At 37.8% G+C, this 21,789-nt stretch overlaps 1 long non-coding RNA gene across 1 annotated transcript; it reads right to left on the minus strand.

The window, feature by feature from the left end:
- Positions 1–1,068: 1,068 nt before the first annotated feature.
- LOC146445467 (uncharacterized) lies at positions 1,069–20,435 on the minus strand. The gene is made up of 4 exons (XR_014855103.1): positions 20,268–20,435; positions 19,212–19,626; positions 5,285–5,504; positions 1,069–3,725 (listed from the first exon to the last, which is right to left on the minus strand). It is a non-coding gene; the product is annotated as an uncharacterized LOC146445467 (long non-coding RNA).
- Between the last annotated feature and the right edge of the window lie 1,354 nt (positions 20,436–21,789).

Raw genomic sequence — 21,789 nt, forward strand, 5'->3', positions numbered from 1 at the left:
GAAGATATTTTGATACTGAGACCAAGTCACTTCTCGATCTTTTTTTTTTTTAACTTTTTTTATTTTTAATTCCAAGCAAATATAAAACTGTCTAGAGATTTTTTTTTCAGCTTTCAAATAACTTATGTAGTTTTTTTTCACATCCATCATGATTTCTTCTCCCTTCTCAAATTTACAGACCCAAATCCTGCAAATTTTATTCACATCTCTGAAAAACACTGTTGTGAAGTAAGTTGACTGGTCTTGTCTTGTTAATCACAGTTTTCCATTGTATATACAAGTGTATTTCAAAAAGGTTTATGGAAACATCACAATAAGAACTTATAATCCAAGATATATATATATACACACACACACATAATATTTTCACATTGAAAATTACTTCATGAAAACTGTCACTTATTAATACTTGATTTAATAAACATACCTTCTACCGACCCTTTTTTCTGTACACATCAGTTCAGGAACATTTATTAATCAGGGAATGAGATTCTTTGATTCTTTCCAACTAGGCAAATATATTCTCATTCCTTACTTCCTTATTTATTCCTAAAATATAGGGAATCACTAGAAAAACTTTTTGGTTTGGTTTGACAGCCTAGAAGTCACCACTATGAAATATTCAAGGTGCCTGATTTTCAAAAATAGCTCCTACTTTAGTGAGCCATGCTTCTATAAGAGTTTTTGGGTTCCTAATGGTGAAATCAAGAATTTACTTGTTTTTTTGAAGTTCTTCAGCAGCTTTGGTTCCTCTTGTTTTACTTCTTTATCAATCTAGATTTAAGTAAGATAAACTTCCTTAAATGTTATCTTTTCACATGGTTTGAAAGGGAGATATATATCTCCAGTTGGCTTGAGTCCATAATTCTGATCTCTACTTTTCTATTAGCTCAGTGGATAACATGCTATTTGAAAGACCCTCCAGAAGAAAATGTCACCTTCTTATCACTCTAGTTTTGGATATGGCTTGATTTTGCATGGAGAATAACAAAACTATTTGGATAAAAAGATGCCATTTTACACACTGTAACTTCTAAAATTAACTGTATTTTCAGTAAAGCGTGTTTTTTCAGCACTTTTAAATCCACTGGAAAAATGCAGAAAAGGATACAGTTCTTCTTGAGACAAGTGAAGTGTTAATATCAAACTGTGAACTAGTGAGAATCTTCATGATGCATCTGTGCATAGACTGCTAAAATATGTAGAATTACTATATTTTTTCATTGCTCCAAGTGCTTCTATTAAACTTTGTGATTGTAACCATTCGAAAAACTCAGAAGCCCTTCTACTTGCATATCATAAAGCATCTATCTTACATCTTGTTTGATGTGCTTTTTGTGTTATAAAGGCAGCATGAAAATAGATTTGCTCAGGGCCTATGGAGTCATCACAGTTGCAGTAGTTTATATTACTACCCTAGTACTTTTGCCATCATTTCCCAACTTTGTAACAACACTTGGAAAGAAAGAAGAGTAAGTTTTCCATGAGAGGTTAGTTGGAAAAATCATCTGCCATAATTTTGGATTTTGTTAAATCAGCAAAGTTTTGAAAAGGCTGCAAGTGAAATGTTGCTGATAAAATTTATACCTTGGTTTCCCAGTGCTGCCAAGGGTAACCGATAACCAGTCAGGGGTTGGAGGATGAGGGCAGTGCCCTCCTGGTGCCTGGGCTATACCAGCTGCTGGCTTCCACCTTGGAGCAGACCCCATCCCTCCTCTTCCCTGTTAGTTTATGTTTAGTGACATACTGTTGCTGTCATCTGTATTAATGAAGTTGAACACAAAAATAAATGCAAAATGCTTTGTGCTACAATCAAATGTATTTCAGTGTGCAGAATAGGATTTCTTCATCTATTGTGATAAAAATTCCTCAAAATTACATAGAATATTCTGCTGTTTTGCAATCATAAACATTTTGAAATAAACTAAACAAGCACAAACATGACACTCTATATTCTTTGTAGTTAATATTTTTCTTTGCAATTCTCAATGTTTTCCTGTTAAATTATTGAAAAATATCATATTTCTTTTGTAGGAAAATCTGTGCTTTTAAAAGCTTGTGCATTGCAGCTAAACCCAACTAAACTCAATTTTAATGCGCAGAACAGGTGCATCACATTGTCAAGCAGACTTTATCTTTGTCATTTGAACTGAGCCCATTGCAGTGGAGAGCAGTGATTTTGTGATGTAATAAGCACAATCAAAAGATCAGCAGAAGCAGGCAGAGAAAATGATACATATTCTGCATTGATAGCAGCCAAGGACAATGTGGACACTCTTAATTTCAAAAAAATGTAGTCAGGGGGGATTTAATCCTGAAAAGTTTTATTTGTTGTCATTTACAAGAGAATGAGTAGGTTGCAAGCTTCTTGTCAATCATCTACAACTATAGCCTTTTGAAAAAAAATGTTAAATGTGTCTTATTTAAGTGTATCCACTACATGTGTTTTAATTGAAAATATTATTTATGGCAATGACTCAATGTTCGTTAAAATCTGTTTTAACAGACTCTCCTCTCTAGTTCAAGATGATGCTTTTCTTATGACACTTCAGCAAATAGATTTAATTTTTATTTTAATCTGCTATTTCTATATTCCCTCTTCTTTTCCATAATAACTCATGGATCTACTGCTTTTCTTCTGCTTTGAACTTCCATACATTTCACTTCACATCTCAGGCTCAAAACCATTTTTAAATACCATACCCAGAATTATTCTGGCCCTACTGTTTGTCTTCCTGTACAGCTAAAAAGAAATAGTTTATATATTTTATCTCTGAATAAATCAGCTTTATACTCTGCATTCTGGAGTTTACATTCAAAATAGGGAGAGACATTTTTGGAGAGCTGGAAAAAAATGGAAGAACTCTTGAGTGATCCAATTCACAATAGACACTGAACTATTTCTGAAATACTCCAGATTTAGGGAAACTCAAAGATACTGAAATGAATCTTCATCTCTATTGCTTGTGCTCTCTTGAGAAAAGCAGCAAAAAACCCTCACTCAAGACTATACATCTTTTATGAACAGAATAGAAAATGCTATGAATAAAAATATTTGTGACAGAGATGGACTTGAAGCCTAAAGCATGGAAAGAATATTTTATCTATACATTTCATTACACAAAAGCAAGGACTGAAATCCTACCTCACTAAAAGAAATGGCAAAACTCCCATTTTACTATAATAGCCAGGTTTTTACCTTAAAGACTTTTAAGGATGGAAAACTGATGTGTAAAGGTTCTCTTTTGAGGGCACTGCAAAAACACTGCCAGTAATTTCCTAGCAGCATTTGTAACTTAAATCCTCACCTCAAGGTGAACATTTGAATATGAGAAGGAAAGTGTTTGTTCAGTTTGCGTTTGAATTTGTCAGTTTTGCATTTTGCCTTTTTAAGACAGAAAGGACTCAGACCTGCATTCTGAAGAGTTTCACACTTAGCAGTTTGAGATAAAAACTGTGGTTCTGACTCATTTCTGAAAACAGAGTTGCTTTAACAGCAGCATCAGGCTCTTCTGCAGTCTATGCCTTCAGTTTCATCTTTATCTGCATGGAGGAAGCTGATTAGTATTTCAATCAGTCATTTTCTGTTTCAGGACCAGGAAAGATGCAGAAGCAGTTTGTGAAATATTTTCTTTCCTTAACTCCTGCAGCTCCATGGTGGGTGCTATCTGTTGCTGTCACAGATGCACAAGAACATGAACGGCAAGGTGCTGGGAGCAGGACACCTGTAGAAAAAACATACTTGGTCAAAAAAGTTATCTCAGTTATGCAGCCACGTAGGACCATGAAGCCATTTTCTCTAATCTGTTTTTGTTATTCCTGGTAGACAAATTGCAGAATAAAGCCAGGACATTCATCATCATGCTGTCATTTGATCCTCTATATTCTAACAATCCACTAGAATTGAAATATTATAAGGAGAAGATTAATATAACTGCACTAGAATTCTGTCCTAGGAAAGAGACACCAGAGAGGCACTGTTTAAAAGCAATGCCTTCACCCAGTGAGGCACACAGGCACACACTGAAGGGGATGCATATGAACTGGCATCCTCTATAAACAACATTTCTGGCTTTATGTTTCAGAAGAATTTTCTCAAAGTCTGCAACATGCACAGAGACAGTTTTCACCACTTTATCATTTGTCCTTATTTCTCTTTATACTTAATATTCTATACCTGATGTTTTGTCTTAATACCTTTCTTTGAATTACATAATAGTCTGATATCTTTCTTCTTAAATGTTTATTTATCTGCTTGGCTGAACTTTGTTATCCACTTACTAGCCAGTAGAAGTTCTCTTTTATTGTTCATTTAATGAACAGAGATGACAAACACAATTTTAAATTGCTGGGCTATTCATTGCACCTTGAGAAGTATGAAATTAGGACTTGAGCATAGAAGGAAAGCTTGTCAAAGGAATAAACAAACCATACTTTTGCCATTTTTGCTATAATTATTCAAATTAATTGACTTGGTCTTTTAATTGAATTAATTCAGGGTTGTTATTTTTCTTTCATGGAGAAGAAAGAACATTTGTTCCATGGTTATTTACTAATGCAGTACACTATAAACACACACAGGGAAAAATGGCATTGAAATAGCACTGTGTACTACTTTATAAGTAAAATCCATCTGAATTAGATACCTTTGAAAGTTCTGTTGATAATACTTGTGTATCATAATTTCTTGGGGAAGTTAACATAAAAAAGCTCCAAGCTATTGAAATGCACAATACAAAAGCAAACCTAAGTGAAAGACACACCTGACACCTATAGTAAACTGTTCTTTATTGTGAAGTCAATAATTACACTCTGCTCCAATTGCACTCTGTCCCAGTGTACTGATACATGTTGTCTATTGTTCTATATTTTCTTCATATTAACAAAAACAGCAGAAAAACAAGTGTAGAACTCTGTTTCAACAGCTTGTTGTTACACCTTGAAGCCAAGGTTTAAAAGACTAATGTTCCCATTTTAAATTTTCAGAACAACCTGTTTTCTTTGTGGGAATCTTGTAGGAGGGGGGTCAGTCTGCACTGTGTACCTGCACAGGATACTTTTTAGAGAAAAAAGCCCAAAGCTGGTATTTATATGTTTTAGTTTTAGATCCTGAGAACCTTACTGAACAATCACATAAAACATGTGGTAAAAGTATCACTGAGGAGGAAACTCAACAAAGAGAAGCACTGAGTCAAATCCATTTAGCTACAAATAATCTGGCAAAATAGGCTTCTAAGCAGCTGGGTTTATATACAGATGAAAAATGACAGAGAGAAGGACATACCTGCATGGAGAGTAGATGTATCCCTTAGCGCATTAGTGGTTCTGCCCTCCTGATCATCTAAGTCTTTTCTGTCACTTCCTGTGGAAAGCGAGGGGATGGAAGGATGGGAAACAACTCCATACCAAGCTTGTTCTTCTCCTATGGTTAGTGGAATATGCTTGGGAACTTGGAGGCTTTGAATATCTCTAAGATGCCCTTTTTCCCCCTGGTTAGGTGCAACCTGAGACAAAGTTGATGAGTTCTGCATCAGTCATGAGTTAACTGTGATCATGGATAACCCAGCTAAGACCTCTGTGCCTCAACCAGCTTACCTACAAAAGCAAGTAACATTATGTACTTCATATTTATGTGAAAGATATTAAATGCATTTATATTGAAAATATATTACTTTATATGAAATTTATATAGCATATATTCATAATAACATGTCTCATATTTATAGGCAAAGATGTGATTCTCATGTGTTGTGTGTATTGGACTGCAAACATTCACCTCTGAGAAATATTGCCTCTTAGGGCAATTTCATTTAGTTTATCTCTTCACTGGTGAAACACTGGTAATTATATTCATGATAATTAGCCTTATCCTCCTTGAATATTGCTCTTGGTCTGCAGGTAAAAACATTCTTAAAAGCTGGAATTCAAAGACTTCTATTCTGTTTTTCATTGCCTTTTAAATTAACCATTATTTAAGTCTCTAAATATTTTATTAGGCAAAATTGAAAATTAAAAAAACCCATACTTTATTTTTAAAACTACTTCCAGATCAAAAGAGATGATCAGAGATGGCTCTTTAGCTATGAGGTTACCTCCAGGCCATCAATATGAAAGAACATCTTTCAGTGATTTGAGTCTGAATTCATCTCTCCTGAATTAGTAAGCCAAAAGACAGAGAGATGGCTCCCCAAATTAGCCAGCTGCCTTTGCATAGCAAAGAAACACACCAAGGCCAGGTAAATAAATTCCCCTCTATGTCACATACAGCAGTACTTGGGATATTAGGCGATCATCCTGAATGATACATCTTGCTTTTATCTTGACCTGGGCAGCTGGAGAACCTGAGGCTTGCAAGCTGTTCTCATGCCAGGCCCACAAGATGCTCTTTTCCTGCCCACCTGTGATTCTGTACAGCACTTAAAATCTTTGTCCCAGCTATCACAGCTCTCTTTGCAAGGAGAATTGTTTGTTTTCTAATCAGACGAATGGAAAAGGATTAGTCATTTAAGTGGAGACAGCAAGGAATGGCACATACTGAGCTATTTCCTGGGCCTAGGAAATCATGCTCCTAAGCACACTTCTTTCACAGTTACCCTTTTCACTCCTGACTTTGCATCAAGAGGCAACAGTCCCACATTTGGATAGTAAGAGTATTATACTGTTCCGTGGTTATCTTGTGTGTTTTCGACATGAAAATTTTCATGAAGGGATGGTCCTCCAGAAAGAGTAAAGCTATTGGGAGGTTACCAGATCAGCAGCACCCTGCAGCTTTCTGGGGTTTGAGGCAGCAGGCATGTGCTGGTCTCCACACTCCTCAGATCCATCATTTCAACCTGAGACAGGAAAGATCACAAGTCTTGTGAACTGTCTCAGCAACATGATTGTCAATGTCATTAATGTTCCATTCCTCCATTTATGAGGCAGATATAATTTGTGCCTTGGTACCTTTCAACTGCTTTCAAGCACCAAGAGAAATTCAGCTCTGGTAACAGACAGCAACTCATCCTGGGGAAGGGTCTCACATCCCATGACAAGGAGCATCAATCTGAACTTAAAATTAGAAAAACTCTATTCCAGCAAAACAGGGCAAAACATCCAAATACATATTGATGCAGAACATCCTTAGGTAGGATAATGCATATTTTCCTACTTCTGGGAAGGTGTTTGTCCCTTATCGCCAAAACAGTCTCCTTGACAGAATGGTATGGATGAGATCTCTGGGAATCCCAACCAGAGAGGGCTAACTGCAGCTATTGATTCACTGCACTTTGGGATGGATAAAGCACAACTCTGAAATGAGTATTTTTTTCTCCTTACCCTTGCTTGTCTGGCCTCTCTACAGCTGTACATCTTCTATTGAGGTGAAAACTGAGCCCCCAGCATTTCTGTCCAACCTTGTTCCTCTTTGCCTACCATAATCATCATGCTCTGCCTAAACCTACCTAAATCTCTACATAAATTTATTAGAAGAAAACTCTTTGGTTGTCTTTCTTGCCTCCACTCATATAACTTTTTAAAATTTGTCTAAACTGCATCAACTCTTCAAACCATTGGTGCAATATCACTGTTTAAAGCAAGCTTTGGAAAAAGTCCCCATATTTTTTCCTTTAGAATTTTGTTGGGTTTTTTCACTCCCCAATTTACAGCCTGAGCCCAGATAATCTGAGAGACTTGCCAGTCAGTAGGAAAAGCAGAAAACCTGTGGAAATTCAGAACTTTCTGTATGTCTGTGAAGAGGTTGATATGTGGGATGGCTCTTCCAATGGTTCCAATCAGTGTACATCTGACTTCAAGTCCTGTAGCCACCTCATGGCACAGGGTTGGTTAGGGTGGAATGCTTTGCAGGGAGATTTTTAAAATTTTATCAAAATTTTTGTGTGAACTGAAAGGAAACAAGAACGTTGCAAGAGAATGACAGTGCTGAAGGCCAGAAAATATAACTAAAATGTGTCTAGCTTTTCAAAAGGTCTATTGTGGGTGCAAGCCAATATTAATGACCTTAAAAATGGATGTAGAAAGTCTTGCCTGTTGCAGAAATACTTTGTGGAAACTTCCTATTAAAAAAAATCAAAACAGAACCAAAGCCAAAAACTAAAACAAAGCCAAAACCAAACCAATTAAAAAAAAAAAATTCTGTAAAACAGCTGTACTTCATAATGAATATCTCCACAGACATTTCTTATAGTGGTGGACATTGATTGCTGCAGGGCTGCTCACTGCAAGCAATATGGGTTCTTCATTAGCTTTCCTGTAAAACACCATTAGGCAGTTTCAAAAGGATTTTTTGAATGAACAGAACCTCTTTGTATACCCAAAAGTATAAGAAAATATCAAAATGAAAATGAGTTCAGGAGTACGTTAATGAGCTGCAAGAAGTGTGATGAGTATTTCGTTTTTCTTTCTTTGAACATTGCTCAAAATTTAACCAAAATTGATTTAAAATATGTACAAAAAACCAGAAAAAATTAGATCGAGTAATACCACAATTTTAAAATGAACCCTTATGAGTCATGAGAATTGAAGAGTTGTATATCTACAAAGATATCCTGTTTTCCTAAATTTGTACATAAGTTACCCTAAAATCCTCATTTCCATCTTTCTTGACATGCTTCATCAGGACTAGGTTAGGCTCTGGCTAGACCCGTTTGTAGAAGTTTTTGTCCTGCTGCCAGGAAAAACCATTGCTGGATGCTCTTGAAGAAGGAGACACTTGATGGTCTTGAGAGAAGAGGATGTGAAGGAAAGATGTGCCTAAGCACATCTCATAAATCCCAAAAGATCAAGGACACCAACCAAGCACATGCTGTTTCTCCTGATATGTTAAAGTGTGGGGTCTGCCAAAACTCACTGCTCTCTTCATAACCACAAGGCATAAAAGTTATAGCCAGAGACAAAGGACACCTGCTCCCTGAAAAAGGCAATAATTGATTTCTTTCAAAAGGCATTGCCCCCAGAAATATGAGTTTGTCTTGCCTCTCATGTTTTTTTATTGTCATCAAATGGAACCAGGGAATGTCAATCTCCTGAAGGATAAAACGGGATTAAGGTACTACTGTTCTCCATCAGCTAAAGGATTTGGGATTATGATGAAAGTTAAATGAGCCCTAAATCCAGCTAATATCGGTATCATATACCTGGCAATGAATTGTGTGAGGAAAAATGGCATTGAAATTCATTAAAAAATAAAAACCAATATGGCCTTCTTATGAGGAGACTGGTGAAAGTGACAAACAGACAGAAAATAGAACCACAAATCTTGCATAACTAGTCACATTACTGTGGCCAAAATTGTATTTTTACAGTTCTGAATTCTGAACAGCAAAATATCAGCATGACATTGCCTGACCTGGGAGGCTACATAAAGATAAAATAAAATTTCAGGCTAAACTACATAAATACAAATTAAAATGTATTGTTCTCTTTCATACTGGAAGGTAATAAAGCATTACTTTAAGTGGCATTTATGACACAAAACACGGTTAGGTACTGTAGTTTCAAATGAATGGGAGCAAGAAGAATTGCTGCAACTCATTTTAATCTCCATTTTATAAAATAAAAGTGGTATTAATGCTTATATTTGTATTTAATGATTATTTTAAAACTGCAAAACCAGTGTACCCATGTTTCTGTCACAGTAAAAAAAATCAGTATTGCTATAATTTCTCTGAGTTACATGCTTTTAATGGAGCACATGTTAATTAGCATGTTATTAAGCATAAGCCAATCAGCATATGATTATTGAATGCAACTCCAGCCATGTCGATCTTGCAGCCATTTTCTCTGTGAGGAAATATTCTCTAGGACATGGCTGGGAGCAGAATTTGTAAAACACTGTCAGTGGATTTTTTCAAATCCTGTTATTAACCCACTATATTTTTAAGAGTACTTTTTCTGGTTTGGGTTTATTTTTTTTTTAATTTTCTTTTCTGTATACATATTAAGTAGAATTTGCAGAGAACCAAATGATGCAAGAAAAGCTACTCTCCAGTTTTATGGTACATTGCTCCTCTCTGGATTTTCTGCCCACAGTGTTTCCTATTAAAAACCTCTATCTCTAGTAGAAAATGTAGAAGGCAAATGCCCATTAAAATTTTGCTGCCTGCTCTATCAAGTAGAGTAATTTAATTGCATCAAGTGACTATCTAACAGATGCACTAAAATTATAAAGCTCCAGTAGACCCTCCATATAGAAATACATTTTACATAAACATCTATGTTGTTAACCACACACCCATAATTAAATACGTCTTCGCAAGATTTCTACACTAGAACACATATTTTGCCATTTTTGCACTAAATGAGATTGCACGAAAGTTTGGACATTTTTCAGCTTCTTAGAATTTTAATAATTTTTTGTTGTTGCTTTTAACTTCACGCTGTTTTACCACTAGGGAGTCCACTGTTTGCTTTTACTACTTAACAGGAGGTAATATCAAAGAAATATTCAATAAATCCTCTTTTCTGATAGAACTGAAATAAAAAGAAAATATGTACTTGCTGTGTGAATGTGAATATTGTCACATTTCTTATGTGTTTGACATTCAGCAAGAAATCAAGAGCTGCCCACATAATGTATAACTTGTCTAATACTTCTTCACTTTTGACTGGTAATTCACTACATGCTGCATATCTTGGCTGACTTTCAATTTTACACTGATACTCATCACTGCAGCATGAAGGTCTATGATCTCTTTGCTATAGCAGACCAATCTCCAGTGCTGAAGGTGTAGCTGACTCCCATTCTTTCAAGCACCAGGTGCCTGAATCCCACCTTACTGACAGTGCAGGAGCAAAACTAGCTACCCATAGGATATTTTCTACATAAAAGAGATGTCAGTCCTAAAGCTCTAGTCAAGGGATGACAGCATCACTCTCATGGTTGAAATTCAAGATAGTTCTTAAAATATGCACTTTGTTGGTAGTTATGATCAAATCTAAGTAGTACTAGAATTAACATAACAAGCATTGGAAAATTAAAAACAACTGAGATGAGGAGAATATACAGAGTAAAAACTGCCTTGTACAAATTTTTAATCAAAGTCAACATGCCTACATCAATTTTTACTAGCTCAGGTTTGACCCTCTGTTAACATCAAGATGCCACAGTTTAACCAGTGCTCAGTAGGACCCTGTCTTCCACACTGCTAAGGAGATAATCACTGTCCAGATTTTGCCACCATATGAATGGAGCTGTGAAAACATTGACACATAATTAATTGTTAGTGATGATTTTAGCCTTCTGACAATCTTCTGTAAAAACAAACAAAATAATGTAAGCCAATGCAGTGCAATTTTTCTTTCATTTTCAAACCAAAGCCATTGTTTGCAAAACAAATTTTGCATGCGTCACAGCAGTGAAGTGATTGTCAAAGGGTGAATTCTGTCTGCTGGGAAACACTTTTCCATGGTAAGCTTTTTCTAGGTGATCTACAGTGTTTTTGTTTCAAAGCAGAATAAAAATGCTGAAGAGCTCATTATATATCCAAAGCAGACTTCTTCAAGAAGGAGGAAGTATGGGGAAGAAATAAAATTGGAATCTCTAACAAAATTATCGGGAGATTTTAAAAAATTTAGAGCAAGTAGCAATAACAAACTACACTCTCATCTCCAGCATAAGATTTGAGAGCAGGAGGAAGAAGGGTAGTTATCATTATGCCCAGCTACCGAGGAGGCTGTCATGGTCTGAAATATTCAGATCTCATACAAATACATAGCTCTTAGTCACTCTTCATCACAAAACATCTGTTACTCATGATTTTGTCTCATGATTTAGAAGCCGAACAGTTAGGAGGAGATTTATCTACAGCCACGTGGATCTGACTGAGTAAGTTTGAAAATGACTCCTGAAATTATACATGTTTATTCTGAGACCATCACTGATATGACTCACTAATATATAGAGTTGCCCATTCTTCAGAAAGTCTGAGTGATGTATAAAGAGCCACTGTTGCAGAAGGTGGACAACCCCTATACTTTAAGGTTTTTTATTAAAAGTGTAGTAGAATTCTTGTTCCTTAACAAACGAAGTTTAAGTATTTGAAAATGCACAGTGTTAATGACTGCCAGCACCATGGGTGCTCCAGCAGGCTATGATTGCTCTCACCAGCCTTTAACCACACTCCACTTCAATCCTCCTTTGCAACCTCTCCTTCTCCCCACCTCCTTCTCCCCTCTGGGCTGCCCTGGACACAGGAGCACACCCTGATCATCAACTTTGTGTTTCAGTGCAAGAAGGGGTCAAGAACCTTTTCTGGAGTTTGGCAGGGAAGGTGGTGCTGGGAGCATAATCCCAACACAGCCATGCTAAGCACAACATCCCCAAATCATAGCCCTATCCCTCCCACTGCACTGCCTCCTTGCCAAGCTGCCTGCAGCCCCAGGAAATTCCTCTGGACAGCACAGAGCTCCCTTCAGCAGCACTCCCAGCACCTTGGAGAACAAGAGGAGTGAAACACTTTCACCCATAGGACCATTGCATCAACCGGCTCTCAGGGAAAGAGAGGCGTGCCAGTTAATTGGTGACTTGTTGCACCCTACATTAGCAGCCTATCAGAAGCTTCTCAGGGAGCATCTAGCACTGTGCTCGTTTACCCCACCTTCTCCCTCTCATGTCCTTTGTATAAAAAATAAGAATTGTGAGAGAGGGTTTACAGAGGAATATTACACAGAAAGACACAGGGTGTTCAGAATGACCAGAGACTGCTGCTACACAGACCCTTATGAGAACGTTTTGTAAAATAACCCTTAATAATTTAAAAATAACACTTTTCAGTAGAGTGGGTGTGCATGTATGTTTTTCTCCACCAAAACATGCGCTGCACAAGTGACAAATGTTGTGAGAGATGTTGACAGGCTGGAGAGGGGGGTCTCTGTGAACCCCAAGAAGTTCAACAAGGTCAAATTGTTGGGGGTTGAGTACACTTGGAATTTCTTCCCATTCCTGTTACTAAGCAACAAATAGTTGGGTGTTTTAGAGCCATCAAGTCTTTTGTAAAAGACAAAAGGTGTGCTTGGGCAGGGCACGGTAAGGGGAGAGCGGGCCCTGGGAATGCTCTCTTGTTGTTTGGACGCTGAGGGGAGAGGCTGCTCTCTTTGCTTTCCAGCTGCTACCAGAGGAAATCCAACTGTGCCCTGTTTTTTCTCTTCTCCTGGCTGGGTGAGCTTTGATTCAACTTTTCTTCCCGCTGGGAAGGGCGCGTTTCCCCGGGCTGCGTTTCCTCGCGGCTGCTGCCGGGGAGCCCGGCTGCTTCTGCTGCCTGCCCCTGCCTTCTGCCGCACGAGACCGCGGCGTCTGCTGTGACTGCAGAAATCCTTGCTGCCTTGCTGGCTGGCCGGGAGGGAGCCGGTGCCTGCCCCTGCTGCCCTGTTTTCTGCCGCTCCAAGCTGGCTGGCTGCCCGCTTTTCAGCCCTTTGATATTGCCAGCTGCCTGGGGCTGGCCTGGCCACCTGCAGCCGCTCAGGAGTCATCGCACCTACCCTGACCAGCCGGAAGCTCAACAGCGCCACCTGCAGCCACTCGGGAGTCATCACACCTGCCCTGCCCAGCCGGGAGCTCAACAGCGCCCCTGCTGCTTGCAACTGTGATTACACCACACGGGAAAAGGCTCAGCAGCTCACAAGTCATCTGCTATTGGTTTTCTGGTTCTAGTTGTGGTTGCTATTATTGTTATTGTTTGTTTATAGATACTAGTAAAGAACTGATATTCCTTTTTTCCGATACCTTTGCCTGAAAGCCCTTGATTTTTCAAAATTAAATAATTCAGAGGGAGGGGAAAAATCACATTCTCTGTCCTAGGGAGGGTTCAACCTCTCTTGGCAGACACCTGTCTTTCAAACCAAGACACAAGTGCAAGGTTCTACACCTGGGTCGGGGCAATCCCAGACACACCAACAGGTTGGGTGGAGAAGTGATTAGGAGCAGCACTGAGGAGGACTTGGGTGGTGATGGTTAATAAAAAACATGGGCCAGCAGTGAGCGCTCATAGCCCAGAAAGCCAAACAAATCCTGGGCTGCATCCAAAGGAGCATGACCAGCAGGTCAAAGGAGGAGATTCTACCCCTCTATCTGCTCTTGTGAGATGCCACTGGCAGTGCTGCATCCAGCTCTAGGGATCCAGGAAAGGAAGGACAGGGGACTGTCAGAGCAAGTCCAGATGTGGCCATGAAATTGATAAGGAGACTGGAGCACCTTTCGTATGAAGACAGGCTGAAAGTCAGGGCTATTCAGCCTGGAGAAGAGAAGGTTGTAAAGAAACCTCAAAGAACATTCCAGTATCTGAAGGGGCCTACAGGGAAGCTGGAGATGGACTCAGGAACTGTAGTGATAGGAGCGGGAGTAATGGCTTCAGACTGAAAGGCAGAAAATTTATGTTAGATATTAGGAAGAATTTCTTTAGGGTGAGGGTGGTGGGGCCCTGGAACAGGCTGCCCAGCAAAGCTGTGGATGTCCCCATCCCTGAGAGTATTCAAGGCTAGGCTGGATGGGGCTTGAAGTAAGCTGGTCTAGTGGAAGGTGTCCCTGCCTACAGCAGGGGTTTGGAACTGGATGATCTTTAAGGTCCCTTCCAACCCAAACCATTCAATGATTCTATGATTCTATTGCTTTTTGTCTAATTGTAGATTTTTACTCCATAGTCTCTCACCACAAGAGAGATGGAAAGCAAGATAATTTTATTATGTGCAAAAAATACTGTCGCTGCTATTTATCTCCACTCTGCAAGAGGAAATACCAGGGAATGAGTTGTGGTGAGGAGAGATTTAAATAAACATAAATGGTAGGGAGTGTGTCCAGGTATTTGTACCAAAAGGCAGGCTGCATGCTCAAGAGATGTAAATCAACATAGTTCTTTTCAGGTTAAATATTCACTGCTCAGATCCACCAGTCTGACCCAGAGAAGGGGTAAGTTTCAGAACTGGTTATTAATTAATTGAAATAAATCACGGGTTATCAATATGTGCATAGCTAACAGCAGAGTGCATAATTAATTTTAATCTCATCTCCATAGTAAATCTTAATCTCTGAATTTCTTTGTAATAATTATTTCTTTTTCTGTTAAAGCTGTAAAATATTTGGAACAAGCATGTTTTTATAAACTGGATATGCAGAAACCTACACATATTTTGGCATTTGACATATTTTTAAATTAAGGATTCTGATGTGAAAAATAAAAATGTATTAGAATATATTAAAAGAGCTCTGTCTTTCAGATGCAAGCTCAGTATAAGAAATCTCTTTTGAATACTGAGTTTATCCTAACCATGCATAACATCACTATTTTAGTACTTGGGAATACTGAGAAAATTAAATAGGTCATGAAATGCTATTATTTTCTGCACTGCTTCTGAAACTCCAAAATACATTCTCCTCAAAAGAATTGATCAAAATAGAAAAATATGAAATCAGAGCAAATAGCCTCCTGAGACTACAATATGAATCAACAATGCCCTTATTGTATCAATTGTCTGAGATAGCCTGATTTTATATCAACACTTCTTAAGACTGCTTAAACTAAGTAAACACCAGAGAAGATTAATATACAAGATAAAATAAAAATATTCATTAAAGACATAAGGTGAAATGTTACTTATGAATTTTCCTAAAGTCAACAGTGATTATGAGCATCTGACATAAATTATGAATGCAACATCACGCAGCCAATTTGAAACTTTAATATGTAAAAGTGCATTTAGAAATAGCTTGAGAGCATCTCTCTGTGTGAATAAACTTTATACATCAGCATGCCTTCTGGTTAGGAGCCAAAAGTCATAGGTTGGAAGAATAATTCAATTTCATTGTCTAAGAACTGATGCTACTTAGTCAGCTTCCCATGATTAGGTGAAACAGAAAACCCAGCAGAATATAGCAGCTACAGTGAGTAATAATGAATATAAATTGAAACTCAGCAGAGTGTTTAGCAGTTAAACTGAAGTACAACAGTGGAGTAGAAGAACCTTCTGGAATAAAGGAACTGGTAGACAGGAAGATAAAAACCTTCAGGTTGTTTCTATTTGTTTGGGATTTGTGGGGTTTTTTTTGTTGTTGTTTTTGCTGTTGTTGGGGTTTATTTTGTTGTTTTGATTTGTTTCATTTCACTTTCACTCACTCTTATAATTAAGGAAAGAGATGACTGTCTTGAATTAAAGTTCAGAAAACCTGTCGCAGTGAATACTTTTCCCAGAAGCACAAAATCCTGCACAACTGCACAACAAGCTATTTCAGAAGACCAGAGCTTAGTGTAAGAAGAAAAGTCTGCAGCAATGAGAATATGATATTCTCTTTTCACTTTCTATGGTGTAGTGAGCACCAGATATCTCTCAGTCTGACAAAACAATTTTTACTTTTATTCATAAGAGTGTTTTCAGGACATCTTTTTCACATTTTGTCATGAAGGATATTTGTCTTTCTGGACAGGAGAGAGATATGAAACTCATTCAACATCAAATACCATATAAATATTAGGTTTAGATTAGCTATTAGGATAAAAAGTCCTTTCTAAAAGGGTTTTCAAGCATTGGAACAGTCCTCCCTGGGAAATGGTGGAATCATCATCCCCAGAAATGTTCAAAAAGATTGTGCATATGGCACTTAAGGACATGGTTTAGCAGTGAACTTGCCGGCACTAAGTTAATAGCTGGGCTTGATCTTGGAGGTCTTCTCCAACCTAAATGATTCTACAATTAGGAAGAATGGGAAATAGGCAAAGTTTGTAGAGAGCTGCACAAATATTGCAAGACAGTCACAGCAGGCCTAAGACTAAAAAATAGGATGCAAAGGCTCTAACAGGCTCCAACTCAGAGATGCTGATCTCTGCCTGCTAATAGTTTTATTAATCCTCCTGACAACAACAACAAGAGCTATCAAATACATAATATTAACTGAAAAATATCTTGGAATGAATATAACCATAATCCTTGCAAGGACACAGAAACTACATAGGGATTAATAGTTATTGAGCGGATAAACAGAGATGTGTCTACAGTGAACAAAATTGAGTGTATGGAGAACGAAACATAATATTAAAACAGAACATCAGAATTGATAAGAATAAACTATATATAATGAATAATGAAGAAAACACAAACTTAAAAGAAACATTTAGAACATTCTGAATTTCTAAAAGGAAAAAGACTTGAAAAAACCAATATTCCTTTAACTGTAGGGTGTCTGCACAGTATGATGTGAAGAAAGGGCTCACTGTTCTTTTTGTTACCATGGGTCAGAGAACTAAACAAGGTTGGGATGTTAGGGACAGATATTTAAAATACTACAGGTTGAAACTTGTGTGGCCATGAGTGTTTCTATGGTTCTTTTAAAGATGTGCTTGGAAGCCAAAGTTGTGCCCCAGGAAAGATCAGCCCAGAATGTTCTCCACCCTCTACCTCTCCCATCTGAGTGTCAGGCAGCAGTGCTGAAAGGAAACATTTTACAAGACTTCAGGAAGTCAAAGAGCAGAACAAGGGAAGACCTCTATGAATGCAGTTTCTGCATCTCATCACTGACTACGTGGCATTTCTCCAGTGAGTGTAAGTATGTATTTGATGTGTCCATAGAGACGAAACCATCATCTCTGTGACCACATTTTCATAATTGTCTTTAATTAAGAATTTTTCTTTCTGCAATACCTGCCCTTCCATGGGCAGAAGTCAGATCATGTTTTGTTCCCTCTTAGCTTTTAAACAAGACAAACAAGGTCAAGAACATTACTGAATAATGCCATACATCTTTGCAGTCTCGAATGTGTTAGATTTCAAAGTGGTATTTCATACTCACAAGCAGTTGACTGCAAGGACCCTATTTAGGACATAACTTTGTTTAAAGCTTTTTTTATCAATGGGAAACTAAAAATCATGAAATGAAAGATGTTATGAGAAATTTCTCAAACATAACTTCAATATATACTCAATCGTACATTTTTATTTTCAGGCATCTTAGATATTAAAGTTAGCTATTTCAGTGGTTGCAAAAATTATTTTATAATAATTTTTGGGATCATACTCTCTTTGCACAGGTGGATTTGTAGTCAAATACATATCTCATATGCACTTTATAGACGTAAGAACTGAAGCTTCAACAAGAAAATCTTTCCTGTACATAACAATCCATGAAAAGATAATTTATTCCCACTTTTCATTCTGGAACAATTAAAATATTGATAACAGCTGAGAAATAATGACAAATGAGAGGAGGGAAAAATCACTCCCAGCTGAAAATTTTGAACTTTGCTAGTTTTCAGTAGAGCTTATTGTATTGCTAATTAACACAAAGTGATGGGTAAAGAGCACCCTGACCTTACTTGCTTTCCAAGGTGTTGGCTACAACGTTCCCAGTTCCTAGAATGACTAAAAACCTGGGCTCAACAGCAGTCCTAAGTACATAAAACAGGAAGAAGGCAGAACTAAGGAACCTGAATTCAACTATGAGGAAAGGCTGAAAGAATTGGGATCGTTCAGCCTGAAAAAGAGAAGGCTTTGGGGTGACCTAATTGTGGCCTGCCAGTACCTGAAGGGAGGCTACAGGAGAGATAGAGATAGATTATTTACAAAGGCCTGGAGTGACAGGAAAAGGTGGAATAGCTCAAACTGAAAGAGGGTTGTTTCAGACTAGGTATCAGGAAAAAATTACTGTGAGCATGGTGAAGCCCTGGCACAGGTTGCCCAGAGAAGCTGTGGATGCCCCATTCCTGGGAAGTGTTCAAGGCCAGGTTGGATGGGACTCTAAATAAACTGGTCCTGGGGAAGATATCCCCATCCATGGCAGGGGATCAGAACTGGGTGATCTTTAAGGTCCCTCCCAACCAGGCCATTCCATGATTCCACGAAAATCAAAATACTCAAGTCCCCACTCATCTCCCATCTAAGTCCAAAGCAATCAAATTCAGTAAGTCACTGCTGAATATACCCTAGGCACTCGAGTTTCTGTCTGTTTACTCTGAGCAGGACCCTTCCTACCAATGGCGTTCACAAAACAGTTATATAGTATAATCTAAAAGCTTATTTTGTGTCACCTGTGTTGGACTCAAATTCTTGTGACTGGTAAAGAGAAGCCAACAATTAGTTGGTGGCCCAAGTAAAATCTCAATACTCCACTGAATAGACAAGTTATTGTAAGTCTGATTACAACATCATTAACATTCTCATGACAAATTAATCCAGGAAAGTCTCGTTAATAATACCTTCAAAGTTGTTACACAAAAAGCCTTGGTTACACTTACCTCCTTCCTCTTAAAAGCAGCTCCTCAAAACACTCTGAGTGGAGGTGGCAAAGCATTGCTACACACAGCAGATTTAGGTCCATTCAGGGCTACAGCAATATCTCTGATTTCAGCTTAGACTTCACTAAAAATGGCACAATTTAAGATCCTATATAACTGTAACACTTTATATGGAACACTGAGGCCGCTGCTTAGTACTTTTGAAATCCTTGTGTTCTCTATTCTAAGGTAGAAACAGCAATATTTTCAGTAGCAAATCTCTCAACAGCATGTTGTTGTGTTTCAGTGTAATCCCCAGCTTTGACCTCACACTCTCTGAGTGCTCATACAGCATTTCTGTTATCTCTGGAATGAACCTTCTCTCACCAACATGATAGATTTCATAGCTTATTTTCTGCCCCCGTGGTAGTGTTCACTGGGGAGATAAGAAATATGCTCAAATTCAATTATTTGATTATGATCTGATTACACAGACACCAAAATACAAACAAGATCTAAATATAATTTTCCAAAATAATCATAATACAGTTGGATTGTTCTAACATGCATCAACTAAAAAAAATTAAATCAGCTAAATCCACAACATTTTGTTGTTTATTTTTAAAGTATTTTGAATTTTGCAAAGAAAATTAACCCATCTCCTACAGATAGCGCTCTGATTAGACTGAATAAAATTTCGTAACTCACTCGTTAACTTTGCAGAGCACATGTAACTGAATTAGTTCAGGAAGAATATACAATTTATGAACCTTTGTGAACCTCAGGAATTCTACCTGAATGGAAGTTCAAAAACAAAAACAAAAAGTAAAACTGGTTTTTCATTTCAATAAGGCTAGGGATGAATCTGGTTTGCTAATACAACATTATAAATTTCTGACTCAACATGCTAACAGAAAGTGTCTGATTTTGTCCCTTACTGACAGCTCAAGAGCCATATTATAAAAGTTTAAATCTTGCAAGGATCCCCAGGTTAATTTTGGCTATGTACCTACTCCCCCCACTTCTAAACTATCTCTGTGAAAAGCACAAGGGGGGAAGAAATAGATTATGTGTTACCTGAAGTGTAATCTTAAACTATGCAGAAATGTCTGTGCAAACTCAAACAGCTTTATAGATATGTAGATAGCCAAAACAGTAGCATTGCCCATCTCACAGATCCCCAAAAACAGTCAGAACAATTAAGTGTCCCAGAAGGAGGGAAATGTCTTCACCATGAAAGGTATGAGATGTCTCACGGGTTGTTGTGGCTTAAGCCCAGCTGGAAATTAAGCATCACCCGGCTGCTTGCTCAACCCCCCCCGCCAATTAGCAAAAACCCAAAACGTCATTGTGCTATCAACACCATATTCATTCCTAATCCAAAACACAAGCACTGTAACAGCCACTGAGAAGAAATTTACCCTATCCCAGCTGAAACCAGGTATTGTTTTTACATGTCTCTAGCTGCTTTCTAGGATGCGTGTATGCATGTTCTTTCTATGTATGTCTAGACTTTTCCATGTTTCAGAAAGCTCCTAAAAATAAATTTTTTGATTAGGACACTGGTAGATGAGTACAAATTCAGTATTAGAATATGTCTTGAGTGTCTCAATGCTTTGTTAGCTGCATGCTGATCTTATGCAGTGTGATGGAATGATTAACTGACTTATCACCATATATTATTTAATAGAATTACCTCCTTTATTACTAATATTGTTTGTTATCAGCATGATATCAGATACTATGTCAATAAATTAATTCAAAACAGAAAGGCAAATTCTTACATCCCGAGCAGTCATTTAATCTATAAGTGTATATAAGTAGGATCAAGTGAGGGTTTGGGAAATGACATTTTTCTGTTATACATATTTAAAATACAGTGTGAAAATAGTTCCTCTTTCCCAAATTTGCCTTTTGTATGTCATGGAAAGAATGTACAAGCAAGAGAACCCTTAACACTTTAAAGAGAAGTATCTTACACTTATGATGGCAGTAATAGGAAGTGGTTACTGGTTTGCTTACTCCAGCTAGAAACCAACTTCACAGGCACTTTGTATAGAGAGCAGCTATGATTTGTCGTTAAAACAGGGGCTGTTTCCAGGCCACAGTCACACCAAAAGAAAATGTTTCACAGGGATAGAGGATGGCCCTCTCTGAGGGTTAAATCTGCTAGTGTTTCTAGTATCCTAACTCACTGAACTGGTTAAGGCTATAAAAGTTGTTTGGAAACAGAATAAGCAATAAAAGTCCCCTATCAAGTTCAACACCGCTCACGAGAAAAACCCATTGTAACATGTCATTTAAAATGGCTGTCCCTGCTTTCCTTGTCAGAGCATTAGGTAACAATCCTTGTCATTAACCACAATCCTTGTCATTAACCACATTAACCACAGTCTTAGCAATTGCCATGTAAGACACCAACTCTGGGACCCAGAACTCTGATCCAACTCTCGTACTGATGGCGAGTTATGGTCACAGAAATAAGAGATCCCAGAACTGCAAAGCACAAGGAGTGGAATTTTTACTCTTTTGTTTTCAGATTCACCACCTATCCCATTGTAATTCAGCATTCAGGTTCATTTGCTTTTGGAATGGTGTC

This window comes from Lichenostomus cassidix, chromosome 1 (assembly GCF_008360975.1).
Source record: "Lichenostomus cassidix isolate B80296 chromosome 1, HeHo_3.0, whole genome shotgun sequence".
Lineage (NCBI taxonomy): Eukaryota > Metazoa > Chordata > Aves > Passeriformes > Meliphagidae > Lichenostomus > Lichenostomus cassidix.